Source organism: Fukomys damarensis, unplaced genomic scaffold, assembly GCF_012274545.1.
Source record: "Fukomys damarensis isolate Sample0158 unplaced genomic scaffold, DMR_v1.0_HiC HiC_scaffold_34, whole genome shotgun sequence".
Taxonomy (NCBI): Eukaryota; Metazoa; Chordata; class Mammalia; order Rodentia; family Bathyergidae; genus Fukomys; species Fukomys damarensis.
In genome coordinates this window covers 191,530-209,994 of record NW_022900946.1, presented here as the reverse complement: position 1 = coordinate 209,994, position 18,465 = coordinate 191,530, and the positions used below count along the sequence as shown (strand labels likewise).

The window sequence follows — 18,465 nt, the reverse complement described above, 5'->3', positions numbered from 1 at the left end:
CCAATCATGGGTAAGTGCATTGCGTTCTCAAGGTGCTTTTGGTTTGAGCCACCCAAGAAATAACCACCTCAAGTTCAATGGAGCAATTCCTGAAGCTATACTCTTTTAAAACAAATCATTGATTTTAAAATAGTTGGACAAATTTAAATGTAATATAAACACTTAAAACTGGACAAACACTATAAAGCAGCTATATCAAAACCCATCTATATTTATCATCCTATAAATACAAATCATCTATTTTAAAACCCCCTGAGTAAAAAATCTTTCTTCATTTTGGAAACATTTTTTCACTACCAACAACCCCCGTCACAAACCCTGGGATGTCTGACTTTGCTGGTGAGACCCTGAACTAAGGGCTAGAGAGGCCGCCATGGGGCGCCTGTGGGCACACTAGACAAGTCTAAACTATCGATCCAAATGTTTTTTCTTTACTCAATTCACTCCTTACTAGTAGACACAATCTTTTTGGTATTTGGATTATGATTCAACAAAACCCAGGAAAAATAATAACTGTAATAATCAGAATGTTAACCAATTATGACTTCTCTAGTTGTGCTGCTGTGGATGCTTGGACATCCTGCACTGATACAAAATGTTTACCTTACATGTCATTCTGACTTTTGGGAAGAGCCAGAAGTCACACGGTGCCAGATTCCATCACTGAGATGGGTGAAAACAACCATAATGTTTTCACAAGCTTACCTTGCACGGCAGCAACATGTTTTAAATCACAGTTTGCAAAGACACTCACAAAAGATGACTTCTACAACTGCTTCAGAAAGTGGCAGGAATGAGATGTGTGGTTAAAGCGAGGGAAAGTACTTTGAGGGAGAACAATGGCAGTGTGTCTTTTGCTATCATAAATTTAGAAATATAAACACACCGTTTTTATCACCCTTTGTATATTTTACTTTAACTCCAAACTAGTAAACAGTAATCAATAAACAATTTTCCACTCCTTTTTTCCTTTTTAAAAATGGGGCCCAATAACAAATTGATGGTGAGGGACAGAAACAGTGGCACCTTGGATCTGTTTGGGGTCAAGTGGCCAGGAGACAAGGAGGTGCACGGGAGCTGCTCTCCAGCCTGATCTGAGTGGAAGCCTCCTGAGACACACGTGTCGTGAGTTGAACCCTTCAGACCCGTGCACTTCAACCTGTGTGTCACATTTCGAAGCAAAGAGAATCCAAAATCCCAGCACCTGCATTTGCTTCAAGCTCCCCGCCCACCAGCTAGCCAAGGAAGGGAGCGCTGTGTGCCTTTCCCGTGCAGTGGCCTCTCCAGTTCCTTGTTGGCCAGGTGAAAGTGCATGTGCTCTCCTGGCTCACCTCCTCAGCACAGCCTCCTGGAGTTTCCTTCTTGGTTTGACGCCTTCCTCCCTGAGCCTCCCATACTTGGGTTGTACCTGCATTGAACTGTGATTTGAACTCCTTAGGTCCCTATATCTGGGGCAAGAAACATGCGAGTCCCTCTCCCTCCCTCCCTCTTAGAGATTTTTGCCAACTAATGTCACACTCCAGGATACTCACAGGGTGAGTGCCTTGACCCTGGCCTTGCCCAGTTCATGCCAGGGGATGAGGACAGCAGCAGTCACTGGGCAGGGGTGGGCAGCTGGCAGCTGAGATTCCTTCTCAAGGAGGTGATGGGAGGTGGGCTGCTTGTGAACCAAGGCCCCAAGCCCCTGATGCATCTCTATACTCCCATCAATCTTACTTGCAAAGCACAAATCCAAAGATAAAATCATTAAGAATTTCAAGAGCCCAAGTACGGAACATTAACCTTCAAGTGCAACAAATGTGGGTCCAAGCACACTGGTCACTTGAGAAGCAAGTGCAGATTCAAGGCCTCCCTCTCAAGGATGGGTGTGGACTACAGTTTGTGGCCTTCTCTGGATCAGAAGTAGTAGATGGTAGTATCAGGGCCTCAGGAGAGACATGGGAAGAGGTCTCACCCGGGCTACCCTTCTTCCAGGACACTCCCCTGAGTGCCACCAATAGCTCCCGCCTGCAGGTCCAGGGTAGGGAGGAGGGTAGTAAGGGGGGCCTACCGAGATCTGCCAAACTGAACCACAGTCTGCCCAAAGCCAGCTGCACCCTCTCGGAAGATTATGGGGTCCTCCACGTCCAGGTTGAATCCATGATAAGGAGCCAGGACTGAGAAATATGGGGAGAAGTGGAGGTAAACAGAGAAGAACACTTCCTCCACCCTGCTCTCCGAATCTCCCACCCCACTCCAGCCGCCGTTCCCACCTGGCCAGCAGGACCGAGCCCTCTCTTGCCATGACACTTAACTGATTTGCCGTCTATGTGGTTCTCAACTCTCTCTTTCCCTCCCCGCAAAATAATCAAACTCCAAGTGAAAAGGAGGCAAATGGCTCATCAGAGGGCATTTCAAAGGTTAATCCGAATCTGAAATAGGCCAGTTGCCTTCTGGCATGTCCGATCAGGAATGTCAACATACTAAAGGTAAAATGAATGTGAGATTTACTGTTTAAACTAGGATCTTCAGAGCATGAAAGGGGGAAATCATTAAAACTGCAGTGGGGCCTGCCCCAGGGCACATGCACATCCTGTGGAAAGACTGCCCTGCTCCAGTTTCTCATGATACGGAGAACCCAAGGTCCAAGTTGGGGAGCAGACTTAAAAGTCTGTGCTGAATTATGTGTAATTGTATGTTTCTCATGTCCCCTATCGTGCTGCCAGGCTCTAAAAGAGGACTTTGTCCTGTTGTTCAGTGTCTGGAACAGTGGCAGGCCTCAGAGGCTATATAATTATTATCTATTGGTAACTCTGAACAGCACAGAAAGTCAGGATCCTACCCTGGTCGTTTTGGTCACACTCCTCTTGCTGGTGGCTGATCTCCCAAGCTTTGGGAGTGAGACGACATACATTTCAAGGACTTTTCCTGACTTTTCCAGCAGCCATCTTTCCTCCCCACTCCTCTAGAATTTCCTGTTGCTTCTGGATTGAGGGCAAATTCCAATTCCAATATGTTTTTTCTTATCTGACTTTTAAAATTTTTTCGTCTTTTTTATTTGCTCTATATAATGATTAGATTCATAGTTTACAACCCTAGTGGTTTTAAATAAAAGATAGATGATAGGGAAAAAATTAGATGGAGGGAGGAGGAGAGAGGGTGGGACAGGAGGAAATGTAGTCATATGGGAAGGGAGGGGTAGGGGACATAAAAAGAATGAAGGTGTGTTATGTACTAGCTCTTCACGATGCATGTAATCATTATATTCTGTAAACATACACTAATAAATTGAAAAAGACTTAAGCAGGTGGGGGAAAAAATACAACATAGAAGGGTTCCTTTGCCCCCACAGTCTTACCAACATTTGATATTATTTGATTTCTTGTTGATCATTGTTCTCTCTGGGGTAAGCCGGAAACTCAGTGTTGTCTGAACTTGCGTTTCTCTACTATTAGGCCAGAGATGTTGGATATTTTTCATGTACTTATTGGCCATTTGTACTTCTTCGGAGAAGTATCTATTCATTTCAGTTGCCCATTTTTTGACTGAGTGAAATTGGATTTTTTTTTTTAATTTTGAGACAAGGTTTCACTATGTAATGCAGGCTGTCCTAGAACTTGCAGTGATTCTCTTGCCTTGGCTGAGTACTGGGATCACAGGAGTGGACTATCGTGCCCAGTGTAATATCTGATTTTTAAGTGATACATGAATGTGATCCTGCTATAGCTTTCAGAGCGTGGACTATTCTCTTGGTAGTAACAGGACGTGCCCACCTGAAAATCCAGACTTAGAGGAAATCTAGGCCCAGAGAGATGGCATCGGACCTTTCCCAGTCCCTGGTGGCTTCCACGGTCTCCCCCTCCCAGAAGCATGCTGAGCAGACTTCTGTCCTCACACAGGGCTGTCGTGAGTGGGAGCAGGGAGGCCTTGGACAATGTGGTATCCAGAGAGGCTGTCCATCCCGGGTGTGAAGCACTCACAAGCCTCTCTCCCCTCGTCCGTGTTCAAGTCACATCCCTCCAGACTCCAAGCCAGCCCTCCTTCCGAACAGACCTGGACACTGGGCCTTTTCTGGCCATCAGCTCCTCCTGAGAGCTATAGGTGCTGATCACCAGCCCCAGCCTGACCTACCCGAGCTTCTCCCCAGCCCTGAACGCCCTACTCACCACCTAGGAGGAGCACAACCCTGAAGGCCATCACGGAGCAGCAGCTGAGGGGAGTAGAGCACGAGGGTGCTGGTTCCTGCTGAGGGTAGTTAAAACGTTGACGCAGGCCTCACAGGGCAGGAGGAGGGGCACAGCGGAGAAGAGGGCCTGGATCAATCACGGAGCTAGATGAGGACGGAGGCCAAAGACAGGCTGGCTGGGGTGGCGAACCTCAAACTCTCCCCACTGCTGCCGCTTGCAGTTTCCTTCTCCCAAAAGACCACCCTCCCCAAGCTCTTGAAAGCTAGCTGGCGGCCAGGGGACCACAGCTGTCTGGGGCCTCAGAGATCGCTGGGGCTGCACAAGTAGAGGGGGAGAAAGCTGAGAAAACTGCAGTGGAGGCCCCAACACGTTAGAGAGGCGGGGACCTCTCTGATGTCAGTGGTGTGGGCGGGTAAATCGGGTGTTGGTTAAAAGAGCAGACCACCCAAAGCCAAGCACAGTGGTGCTACCTGTAATTCTGGCATTTTGGGAGGCTGAGGCAGGAGGATCACAAGCTCAAGTCCCATCTGAGAAACTTAGTGAAATCTTTCTCAGAGTAAAAAAAATAAGCTGAGGGTGAAGTTCAGTGATAGAACATTCCAGGTTTGATCCCCAGCATTACAGAAAAGTATACCCCCCCAAAGAAGAATGGATGGCCAAAATGGTAAGTTCATACAATGGACTCAACAGAAAGTAAGAACAGAGGACGGAGGTGGGCAACCATAGAAATGAACTTGATTTTTGCCTAAGTAAAAGAAGCAAGACTCTGCAATGTACAATGTACAATTCCTGTCATATGAGGTTGAACAACAGGCAAAACTCATCCATCTGTGAGGCTAGAAATCCAAAGAGTAATTGCTTCTGATGGACTGGGCAGTTTTCAACATTTGTTATATTTAACATTTAATACTTAGTATTGTAACATTTGTTAAATGGGGAAGAGGCACCAGAGGCAGACAAATGAGTGGTTATTTATTCTCTGTAACTTTCTGTTCAAAACATCCACAATTAAGCATAAATAGGTAAATGTTTCTCAAAAACATGAATAAAAGATCCTACATACAGAAGCCCAGGAATGGACTTTGAAGGTTAAAATATATGACATCATAAATCGTATGTGTGTGGCAGTTGACATGTAAAATGCAGATTGAATATCAAATAGAAATAATTTTCTTATTTATTTAGTTTTGTAGTGCTAGGGATGGAACTTGAGCCTTGTGCATGCTAGGCAAGTGGTTTCCTCTGAGTCACAGCCTCAGCCCAATTTACTTGAGCTGCTATTTCATAGACAGCGGAAATTCATTTGACGAATGGGCAATGTCCTCACCGTAAGTGGGCCAAGGACTGCATTCCGCTGAGGCCCAACACCGGAAGCCAGTTCAGAAGAGCCTCCGCGCCCTTGGTCCCAGTACTGGGCAGCACGGCCGTCATCAGTTCTGCGGGTCTGTGAGCTGCTCTCTGTTTGGAGCCACAGACCGGCCTATTCATGATTCTCTTTAACATAGAAATTTGAAGATCTCTGCATTTCTTCCATTTTCACCTCATTTTATCTTTAAGACACGCTCTTGAACAGTATCACATTTCATACACAATCTTTAATTTTGGACTTCCACAGACGTGTCTTCAGGCCAATGTTTTGCTAATTTCAATGACTGTAAAAATGTTTAACTGCCTCAATTGTATTATCCCGGGTCTCAGCAAAAGCTATTTGTTTTCCATTCATATTTGTAGAGAACAATTAGGCAGAATGCAATCATCTTCAGTTACTAGCAGATATATACAACATGGGGGCATGAAAACATCTTCCTCCCAGCCCAAAGCTCTGGTTCTTCCTCTTGGGTCTTCAGGCACTGTATGGGGGCTCCAAATATAAGAGAACCACCACTCTCAGTAGATTTTTTAAAAGTTATCCCTAAAAAATAAAACCACTTATTTAATAATCTTTCAAATCAGTGTGAAGGAAGATATTTCTGCAACCTTTTACCAGAATAATCCATAGCTGCCCCAAGAATGGAGAACCTAACAGGTTCCCACAGCTCAAGTGTCATGTTCAGGGCTTTGTTTTGTTTCATTTCTCTTTTTGCTTGTTTTTCTACTGATACATAATATTCATACATATTTATGGGGTACAAGATGTAGCCCCATACCTGTATTCGGTGTGTACTGTTTAAATCAGGATAATTAGTATTTCCATCTCCTCAAACATTTATCACTTCTCTGTGTTGGGAACCTTCAAACTCTTCTAGTTATTTAGGAGTTTGTCATAAATTGTTATAGACTATAGCTATCTGCTGTGCTTTACAACAGTGGCCCTCAACTCTTTTGGCACCAGGGATTGGTTTTGTGGAAGAAAATTTTTCCACAGATCAGGTGAGGAAATGGTTTGGGAAATACTCGATCACATTACATTTATTGTGCACTTTAGTATTATTACATTGTAATAGATAATGAAATAATTCTGCAACTCATCATAGTACAGAATCAGAGGGAGTCCTGAGTTTGTTTTCCCGCAACTAGACATGATGCACCAGCATCATCAGCACAATGCCACTGTCATGCATACACAACATAACTGGCCAAATGCCCAGCGTGAGAAAAAGGCACAGACAGAAGTGGTAAATAAAAATCATGAGCAATTGCAAGCGAAAGGACCCGAGTTCAATCCCCGGTACCAAAAAAAATAAATAAATAATAATGAGCAGGCCATGAGCAGTCTAAAATAAGTGTTGGATCCTGACATAAAGATTGCCACCATATGCAGCAGAATTGTCACCTGCCACTCACTGAAACGGTTTTGATGTGAGTGCTTGGGCAATCAATTTATTAGGGTCTCTGTGCAGTCAAACCTCCCTGCTAATATTAATCTGTACTTGCAGCCGCTCCCCAGTGCTAGCATCACTCACTCAGCTCTGCATCAGACCATCAGGAATCAGATTCTCATAAGGAGCACACAGCCTAGATCCTTCACCTGCACAGTTCTCAGTAGAGTTTGCACTCCAATGAGAAGCTTATGCTGTCTTGATCTGACAGGAGGTGGAACTCAGGCAGAAATGTGAGAGACAGAGAATAGCAGTAAATACTGGGGAAGCTTTGCTCGCTTGCTAGCTGCTTGCCTCCTGCTGTGCAGCCTGGTTCCTAACAGGCCACAGATACTTGTTTATAGCCTGGGGATTGAGGACCCCTGCTTTAGAACACCAGAACTAATTCCAGAAATACATATTGGTACCCATATTGGTACTCTCTCTCTCTCTTTCCACTACTCCTTCCTTGACTTTTTCCTTTTTCATTCTTTTTTTTTCCTTTTTTTTTTTAAATTGGGAAAGTCTTATTGGAAATAAGAAGACTAGCTTCCCAGATTCCCAGAAAGGGTCCCAAATGTGTGGCCCCTTTCTGTTTCTAATGACCTCTATTGCACCATCTTTTATGCAATCACATTTTTTTTTTTTTTTTTTTTTTTTTTTATAATCCCAGAACTCGGGAGGCAGAGGCAAGGAGGATCACTGCAAGTTTGAGACCAGCCTGGGCTATGTAGTGAGTTCCAGGGCAGTTTAAAGTACATAGTGAGACCCTGTCTCAGAAAAAAAAAATGTTTTTTTGTTTGTTTGTTTCTATAAACAAGTGAGAGCATGTTTATCTTTTGGTGTCTGGGTTTATTTTACTGAATATAATATCCTCCACTTCCATCTACATTGCCATAGATATTAAGATTTCATTCTTTTATGGTTGAGTAACATTCCCTTGTACATACAAACCGCACTTTCTACACCAGATCATCTATTGATGGATATCACAGTGTGACTACTACTGCAATAAATATGAGAATGCATGATCTCTTTGACACATTATTTCATTTTCTTTGGATATATAGCTAGTAGCAGGGTTGCTAGATTAAATGGTAGCTCTATTTTAGTTTTCTGAGGGACCTTCATTTTGATTTCCATAGCGGTAGTACTGATTTACATTCATATAAACAGTGAATAAGATTCCCCTTTTTCTGCATCCTCACCTGCATTTGTTATTTTTTGTCTCTTTTATAATAGCTATTGTAACTAAAGCAAGGTTATATCTCATTGTGGTTTTGATTTGTATTTCCCTGATGATTGCTGATACTGAACATTTTTTATACGCTTGTTAGCCATTTGTACCTCTTCTTTTTGGAGAAGTTTCCTTCAGATCATTTCCCATTTCTTAATCAAATTATTTGGGGTTTTTTCCTGTTAAGCCCCTTATGTGTTTTGTATATTAATTTCTTATTGGCTAAATAGTTTCCAAATATTTTCTCCGACTTGGCATATTGTCCTTCCACCTTTCTATTTTTTATTTTGGCTGAGCAAGGAAATCTAACTTGCAATTACAGGTCATCAGGAAGGACTGCATGTGCTGTCAAAGGTAAATGATAATTCTGGGTCTTCAGATAAAGCATGAATCCCTAAGTTATGTAGATAAGTTTCTCACATTAGTGAGTCTAATCAGTGAGCACCGCAAAGGAGAGAGGTAAGTGCTGAGACTGAGGATCCTAGCAAATGGATTCCTAGTCTCGTAGGCCACCCTTGATTCTGTCCAAAGATACATTATTAGCACTTGTTTTTCCATTGAGTAAAGAGCACCATCAAGTCAGGAAAAAGTTTGTAATGTAATTTCATTTTAAGAAATCTCAATAGCCTTTCCTTAACATTTCAAATTGTGATATTGGGGTCCCAGAAAAATAGATTTAAGCTATTGAAGACATTGAATAACATATTAATGAGATGTGCAGCTTGAGAAAGCCACATGGAATTTAAAAACCGAAATAATGGTAGTCATAATATGTCTTAAATCTCATTAGTCATTTTTAAATCTCATGTGGTTGCAATCACATACCACTTGATAATAAATAGAAGTGAAGTATTCATATACATAACAGTATGTAGGAATCTCAAAATATGCTGAGTGAAAGAAAACAAACCAAAAAGGCAAATAATTTATGGTTTCACTAATGCAAAACCTAGAAAATGCAAAGTAATCTAGACAGAAAATAAGTCAGCTAACTGGTAATGGAGGAGGAAGGAATTAGAAAGAGATAAGAGGTCAGAGAAACTAGATAACCACATGCCAAAGAGTAAAGTTGGGCCTTCACCTACACCACATAAAAAATTAGTTCAAAATGAGTCAAAGACCTAAACGTAACAGCAAAAACTATAAGACTTTTAAAAGAAAAAATAGGACAAAATATTTGGGACATTGGATTTAGCAATGATTTCTTGGATATAGCACCAAAAGCACAAGCAATAAAAGAAAAATAATTAGACTACATCAAAATTACAAACTTATGCACTGTAAAGATACTTTAAAGGTGTGAGTGGTGGTACACACCTATAATCCCAGCACTCTGGGGAGGTTGAGGCAGGTGGATTTCAAGTTTGAGCCCAGCCAATTTTAGCAATTTAGCAAGACCCTGTCCCAAAACAAAAATTTTAAAAAGTGGTTTTGGGAATGTAGCTCAGTATGAAGGCCTTGGGTTCAATCCCCAGTACTGTAATAACAGAGTGAAACCTTTGGAATGGGAAAATTCATGTATCTGATAATATGTTCATATCTAGAATATTTAAGGACCAGGATTTAGCTCAGTTGTTCCGCCACCTGTCTCACAAGCACAAGGACCAGAGTTTGATTCCCAGTACCAAAAAAAAAAAAAAAAAAAAAAAAAAAAAAAAAAAAAAGAATTACTACCATTCAACAATAAAAAACAAATGATGTGATTTAAAAATGTGCAAAGAAGGCTGGAGGTGTAGCACAGTAGTAGAGTGCTTGCCTAGCATGCATGATGCCTTAGGTTTGATCACCAACAAAACAAAGAGGGAGAGAGGAGAGAGAGAACACCAAAGACTGAAATAGAGATGTCTCCAAAGAAAATATGCAAATAACAAGCTCATGGAAAGATATTCAACCTCACTAATCATTAGGAAAATTCAAATCAAAACCACAATGAGACAGCTATTTAAAAAAAAAGAAAGAAAAGAAAAAGAATAAATATTGTTGGGCACATAGAGAAACTGGAACACTTAAGCATCTTTAGTGAGAAAGAATATAGAAAGGTGCAGCCACTGTAGAGAACTGCATGGAAGTTCCTTAAAATGTTAAAAATATAATTAATATATAATTCAGCAATTCCACTTCTAGCTATATGCTTAAAAGAATTGAAAGCAAGGCCTTGAAGAGGTATTTGTACACCCATGCTCATAACATTATTCACAATGCCCCAAAATAAAAGTAACCCAAGAGTCCAGTGATAGGTGAGGGGACAAAATGTGATCTATACATACTTTGGAATATCATTCAGCCTTAAAAAGAGGAAAATACTGAAACACGTTACAACATGGATGAAATTTGCAAAGCAACACAAGCCAATCACGAAAAGACAAATATTGTATGATTCCACTTAAATAAGGAATCAACACATCAAACTCAGCGATAGAAAGTAGAATGGTGATTTCTAAGAGCTGGAGAGTAGGGAAAATTGGGAGTTGTTTAATGGGTATACAAGGTGAACGAGCTCTTAAAACTGGCATATGCACCACTGAAATATACACTTAAAATGGTTATGATGATAAATTTTGTTACATGAATTGTACCACAATTAATTATTTTTAATTCTTTAAAATCCCACATGGCCATCTTGCCATTACTTTAATATGAAAAGCAGTTGTCTACTTGCCTGTTCCTTCATATGACACTGAAAAGGTGAACACCCAGTGGCCCAATATCAGATTCACAAGTTTTTCTACCCTTACATGCTGAAGCAAGGTCAAGGATTGTACTGTCTGGGCCAGGGATTTAGCTCAGCGGCACCTTGCCTGCCTTGTAAATACAAGGTCTTGAGATTGATCCCTGGTACCAAAAAAAAAAAGAGTTGTATTGTCACTTACCCTGTCCTCTCTGGTTATGGCTGTATAAAGATTGGCCTCTTTGGGCCACCATCCAACACAATAATCTCACCACATCTTTCCCACCGCACATTGATTATAAACAACCAAATAAACTTTATTTCCTGCTGTTTGAGTTTTCTGAGATTCCACATACATGTGTTGCCACAGGCTGGGTATTTGATACAGACTACCTATCAGTTACTTAATCCAAGTAGTAAGTAATGCGTTCCTCTCCCACATGCATGAATGAATCAATGCTATTCCACTGCATCTCTGACACTACAGTGTCCAAGCTCTTCTTTGATAAATAATTTTCCTCTAGCTTATTCTTCAAGCATCATATTTTCCAGTCTCTGTAGGTGACCTATCCAACAACCACCAACTTGCTACCTTCTTCTTGTCTGTCTGAGCTCTCCCTTACTATTTAGCACACAAAAGGAAGATGATCATTTCCTCAGCACTCCACACAGTCCTGGGATGAAATCAGTCCCAGTCAGGGCAAATACATGAATATATGAAAATGATTCACATGAAAAGCATAAGGAGAATCTGCCCTTCTTGTCTGTGGGTACAGTTATCTGAGGATATGATTCTGGGGCTCTGGCAACTATAAGAGGATGGTAAGAATAAAAGCCACACAAGGATGGCTGACTGGAGAGTTGGAAAGAACCTGTTTTTTTTTTATTCAGTTTATTGGTACATTTTAGGTATACAGTGCAGTTATATTCATTATTGGGATCTTGTACCTTTACATGACAGGTCTTGGTTCTCATTTTTCCCCTTGTCCCTGCCCTCCCTTCACCCCCTCCTCCCCTCCCTATTTACAAACACTTTATTTCCATCTTTTCATTTTCTCACATTTTTTCTTTTCCCTTATTACCTTACGCCTACCCTTCCCACTTTCCCTACACTATTAGCCCTTTTCTTCCCATTTCACAATGTCAGTTATCTCATTAGGATCTTATGTACTATTACAGTTGATTCACACCAGAGAAACTATTTGGTATTTATACACGTATGACTTATTTATTTCACTTCGGACTATATCCTCAATATGCATCCATTTTCCTATGAATGAATCTAATTTCTCATTCTTTGTGGCTGAGTAATATTCCATTTTATAGAAAAACCACATCTTCTTTATCCAGTTTCCAACTGATGGGCAAATGTTTCCAAGTTTTAGCTATTACAAACTGTGCCACTATAAACATTGGTGTTCATATATCACTGTGATATGATATTTTTAATTCTTTTGGAAAGATACCCAGTAGAGGGATGGCTGGGTCAAATGGAACCTCTAGTCCAAGCTCTTTGAGGCATCTCCATATTGATTTCCATAGTGGTTGCACCTACATGATTCTACTGTATACCACAGTTTCCAAATGGACAATGGATTAGAAGGAAATGCATATAGAACAAATACAATCCAATTTTTGCATGGTATAATATTTCCTAGATATATTTTTATTTTTTTGGCTTATAATCACTTATCCTAGCATCCATACATTTCTATTCTATGTGTGCACTGGATTCAATAAAAAAAGTCAATGCTTATTTTGATGACATTATACTCCATTGTAGTAATTATAGTTATTAGAACTTTCATGCTTTTAAGCCATTGTTCCATTTTTATGATTTGGGAATATAACACAACACAGTAGCAGTCCCCAAAATCCAAATGTACTGAATGAAAACAACACACAAAGGAAGGTTATGTGAAAATAACATCTGTTGCCTGAACGTGAAACAAGAGCCCATTTCTGTCTTCGGAGTCCATGTGCCACCTTTAAGAATACAATCACTAAGGAGGCAACACTCTACAAATTGCCAGTTTTAAATGTTTGAGATGTATGAAGATAACATTGTCTCTTGCTTTTGTTCTAAAACTTAGAAGATCATCAGTGGTCATCTGAGGTGTGTGGAACACATCTTGACAAGCATTATTCTAGGGCCAGATTCTCATAAAATCTGATCATCTGAGCACATCCTAGGACTGGTAAGAAGCACCTGTGTATTGGTTCACTCTGAGGACCTTTCCAGGCAGAGGAGCAGTCACTGAGGCTGGTCCCTTCTCTATCTCTGCCCCCTCCCTTCCGTCTCCCCACAAAGCACCCTCAGTTTCCAACAGCCTAAAGGACAGACTGGATTAAGAGCTCAAGTTACCCCCACAGAGAGAAGTTCATAAGCCCACTCTGGTTAACAGTCTTCTCCTGGCTCCAGGCCTAAGTCTGGCCAGTGTTTATCATGACAAAGAGCCCAAGGGCCTTCATTGTCCATGACTCACACCTATAGAAGACCTTAACCTTAGACCTTCAACATAGTTTCTATGAAATTTTTGTACATGTTTTAATTTATTGATACAAATATTTGAAATATTGGTTTTTATAATTGCATTCTGGGATTACTCATTTACTACGTTTGGAACTTCAAAAAATGGAAGTGGGGGCTGGGGATTTGGCTCAATGTTCCCCCACCTGCCTCACAAGTGCAAGGGCCCAAGTTTGATCCCTGGTACCCCCCCAAAAAAAGAGGCCACCTAGAAAAGAGCTGCACAGGCACACAAACTTCATCCAGAGTTCTGCCATACCATTGGTAAGTACACACATGCCAGGGAACAGCTGCATGGACCAAAGTGCCGTGGCTGCAGTCAGGTCCCAGATAGGGCCCCACCCCAACCCCAGAGGTGCAGGCACAAGCACCCAAGCCACAGCCCACCTAGTAAACAGCTGCACAAGCATGCAAGCGTCATCCAGAGTCCCACCATACCATTGGCCACAGCCAATGGCCCACCTAGAAAAGAACTACACAGATGCACAAGCAACAGCCAGTGGCTCACTGCAATACCACTGATAAGTGCCTGAAGACCCTAGCCAGAAGCCTACACAGACAACACAAACTGGGATACACAGCCCCAGCCAAAGCCACCCCAGACAAAGGGCCTCAGCAAGAGGCACACCTAGATACCATCCCAAATGTGCAGTCCCCAGCCAGAAGCCCTCCCAGACAACAGGTCAGTTCAGGGATACAGAAGGACACCATTCTAAAACCAGGAGTTGGTGTGCTGGGGAGCAGCAGAGTAAAGGCTGCTCAGTGGCCTGCTGAGAACTGAAGACCACTGGGTGAGCAAAAAGTTCCCTCAACAAGGGCACTGCAGGCTGCATCTGTTGAAATGAGAAGAGATGGAAGTAAGTGTCAAAACCAGACTACCAGATCACCTAAGGCAAACCCAAAGGGAAATGAGATGGAGCAATCTGACACTCAACCACATGAACTCCCTAAACTGGCAATGAAAGAGGATCTGGAAAAATGAAATCAGAAATAATTTCTCAGATAACAGCAGAGATTGTGCCCACAATGCAAGATATGATTAATAAATCTAGAGTGGACACAGATAAAAAAATAGAGGAGCTGAGAAAAATGATGGAATCCCAACATAGGAAACAAATGGAATCCATAAAACGTGCAAACAGATTTCCAAGAGACTAAAACCTCCACTGAAAGTTTATGCAGCAGAATGAGTCAATGTGAGGACAGAATTTCAGATATAGAAGATAAGATTGCAATTAGTGACCGGGAAAAGAAAAATCTCTTAAAAATCTCTTTAAAAATTGACCATGAGAGATCAATTCAGCAGCTGCTAGATGATGCAAGAAAGAATAACAAGATTGATTGGAGTCAATGAAGAAACAGGAGAGAGTGCAGATGACATAAAAATCTTTTCACAGAAGTAATGGCAGAAAACTTCCCAAATAGGGAAAAAGAACTTGACATACAGATAAGTGAGGCTTATAGGACTCCAACTAGCCATGATAAAAAAAAATCTACACAGGCATATAATAATTAAGATTCCAGAAACCCAACAGAAGAACAAAATTCTACAAGCAGTTAGAGAAAAGAAATAAATCACATTCAAAGGAAAGCCCATCTGAATCACAACAGACTTCTCAGCACAACCCACAAGGCAAGAAGAGTGTGGAGTGATGTGTTTCAAGCCCTAAAGGAAAACAACCTCCAACCCAGATCGATGTATCCTGCAAAACTATCTTTCAAAATAGATGGAGAAAGGCCAGGCGTGGTGGTGCACACCTGTAATCCCAGCACTCGGGAGGCTGAGGCAGGAGGATCACTGTGAGTTCGAGACCAGCCTGGGCTACGAAGTGAGTTCCAGGTCAGTCTCAACTACACAGTGAGACCCTGTCTCAAAAAACAAAAAAAAAAAAAAAAAAAAAAAAAAAAAAAAAAAAAGAGAGAAATGGAGATATAAGATACTTTCATGATAAAGAGAACCTTAGGAATTTCATGAATACTAAACCAGCACTACAAAAAATTTAAAACAATATCCTAGAAAAAGACAATGAGGATCACAACCCCACAAGACCCAGCAGAATGAATCCATCAGGCACAGCAAGAAATTAAATGGAAAGGGGGAGAATCCAAGAAAAAGAAAAAGTCATGACAAGGACAAGTCAATACATATCAGTTATAATCATCAATGTTAATGGTCCGAATTCACCAATGAAAAGGAACAGACTAGCAGAATGAGTCAAGAAGCAAGATCCAACAATATGCTCCACACAAGAAATACACTCAATTCAAAAAGAAACTCATTGACTGAAAGGTAAAGGGTAGAAAACAATACTACGTGTGACAGAAACCCCCCCAAAAAAGCAGGAGTAGCTATCCTCTTTGCAGATCAACTGGATTTCAAACCAACACTGATCAAGAGAGACAAAGAAGGTTACTACACCCTCTGAAAGGGAACAATCCCAGAGGAAGAGATGATCATTATTAATATATATGCACCAAACACTAGTGCGCCCAACTATACAAAACAAATAGTAACAGACATGAAAAATTATACAAAGCACTAATACAACAGTAGTGGAGGACCACAGTGCCCCACTGTCACAAATAGATAGATCAACCAGACAGAGAATAAACAATGAAATATTAGAACTCAATCAAACTCTTGAACAAATGAACTTAACAGATGTTTTCAGAGTGCTCCACCCCACAAAATCAGAATACACATTATTTCCAGCTGCACATGGATCATTCTCCAAAATAGACCACATACTCATTCATAGAACATGTATAAGTAAGTGCAAAGGAATTGAAGTTATCCCCTGTATATTATCAGACCATAGTAAGATGAAATTGGAGATCAATAGCAAAAGAAACCACAAGGATTTCATAAACACATGGAAATTGAATAACACATTTCTGAATAGCCAATGGGTCACAGAGGAAATTAAAGAAGAAATCAGACAGTTCCTACAATTAAATGAAAATACAACATATAGGAACCTACGGGATACAATGAAAGCAGTCTTACAAGGGAAATTCATAGCAGTGAATACTCATATTAGGAAAACAGCAAGCTCAATTACACAACCTGATGCTGAACCTCAAGCTTCTAGAAAAAAAAAGAGCAGACAAGCCCAAAGCTCATACAAGGGAGGAAATTATAAAGATCAGGGTAGAAATTAATGCAATGGAAACTAAGAGAACAATACAAAAACTCAATGAAGCCAAGAGTTGATTCTTCGAAAGAATAAACAAAATTGACAAACCCTTAGCCAACCTTATCAAAAAAAGGAAAGGCCCAAATACATGCAATTATAAATGAAAAGGGTGAAATTACAATGGACCCAGCAGAAATACAGAGGATCATCAATACCTACTTCAACAACCTATATGCCAATAAGATGGAAAATACAGAAGAAATGGACAGATTCCTAGGTATGTATGAATTACCAAAGTTGAATAAAGATGAACTTAAAATTCTAAACAACCCAATATCAATCAACAAAATTGAAAAAGTAATTAAAAACTTACCAACTAAGAAAAGCCTAGGTCCTGATGGCTTCATTGCAGAATTCTACAAGACATTTAGAGATGAACTACTGCCACTCCTCTTTAAATTCTTCAATGAAAGTGGAAAGGGTAGGGGACAGGAAATAAGGGAAATGAAAAAATATATGAGAAAAAAATGGAAACAAAATATCTGTAAATAGGGGAGGGGGTGAAGAGAGGGCAGGGGTATGGAGAAAATATGAGAACCAGGATCTGTACAAGATCCCAATGATGAATGTAACTGTACAGTATACTTAAAAGGTACCAATGCACTCGATAAAAAAGAAAAGAAAAATAAAAGAGACCAATATCTAGAGCAGGGGATTTAGCTCAGTGGTTCTGCTGCCTGCCTAACAAGTGCAAGGACCCTGGTTCGATCCTCAGTACAAAAAATAAATAAATAATAAATAAATAAACAAATAAATAAATAAATTATTCAATGAAATTGAAAGGGAAGCAATACTCCTGAATTCATTCCTGGAAGCTAGCATCACTTTGATTCCCAAAGCAGAGAAAGACCCAACCAAAACAGAGAACTATGGGCCAATCTCACTAATGAGCACAGATGCAAAAATCTTTAATAAGATACTCACAAATAGAATGTAGAGCATTAAGAAGATCATACACCCTGACCAAGTGGGATTCATCCCAGGAAGGTAGAGATGGTTCAACATATGCAAATCAATAAATGTAATACACTACATTAATAGAGCCAAGAACAAAAACCATATGATCATCTCAATAGATGCAGAGAAAGCATTTGACAAAATCCAACACACATTTATGATTAAAAAAAAAAAAACCTGCAGGGCATGGTGGTACACGCCTGTAATCCCAGCACTTGGGAGGTTGAGACAGGAGGATCACTGCGAGTTTGAGACCAGCCTGGGCTACATAGTGAGTTCCAGGTCAGTCTCAACTATATAGTGAGACTCTGTCTCAAAAAACAAAACAAAACAAAACAAAAAAACTCCAAACAATTGGAATAGACAGTCTCTACCTCAATCTGATAAAAACCATCTATGAAAAATCAACAGCCAATATCATGCTAAATGGTCAAAAATTGAAATCCTTCACACTAAAATCAGGAACAAGGCAAGGATGTCCACTATCACTACTCCTGTTAAATATAGTTTTGGAAACATTAGCCACAGCAATTAGACAAGATAAAGAAATAAAAGCAATAAAGATAGGAAATGAAGTCAAATTGTCATTATTTGCAGATGACATGATACTGTATTTAGAAGACCCCAAGAAATCCACCAAAAGTCTTCTAGACTTAATAACCAAATTCAGCAAAGTACCTGAATACAAGGACAACACACAAAAATCAATAGCTTTTCTGTAAAACAACAGACTCACTGACAGAGAAGTGGGATAAACAATTCCTTTCACAGTAGCATCCAAAAAATTGAAATACCTAGGAATCCACCTAATGAAAGAAAGCAAAGACCTCTGCTCTGAAATCTACAACACTCTGAAAAAAGAGATTGAAGAGGATATCCGAAAATGGTCTTTTTTTTTTTTTTTTTTTTTTT

The 18,465-nt window shown here is 40.4% G+C and overlaps 1 protein-coding gene across 1 annotated transcript in view; it reads left to right on the top strand.

The window, feature by feature from the left end:
• Positions 1-18,465, top strand: part of Itgam (integrin subunit alpha M) — a 95,380-nt gene that overhangs the window by 65,948 nt on the left and 10,967 nt on the right.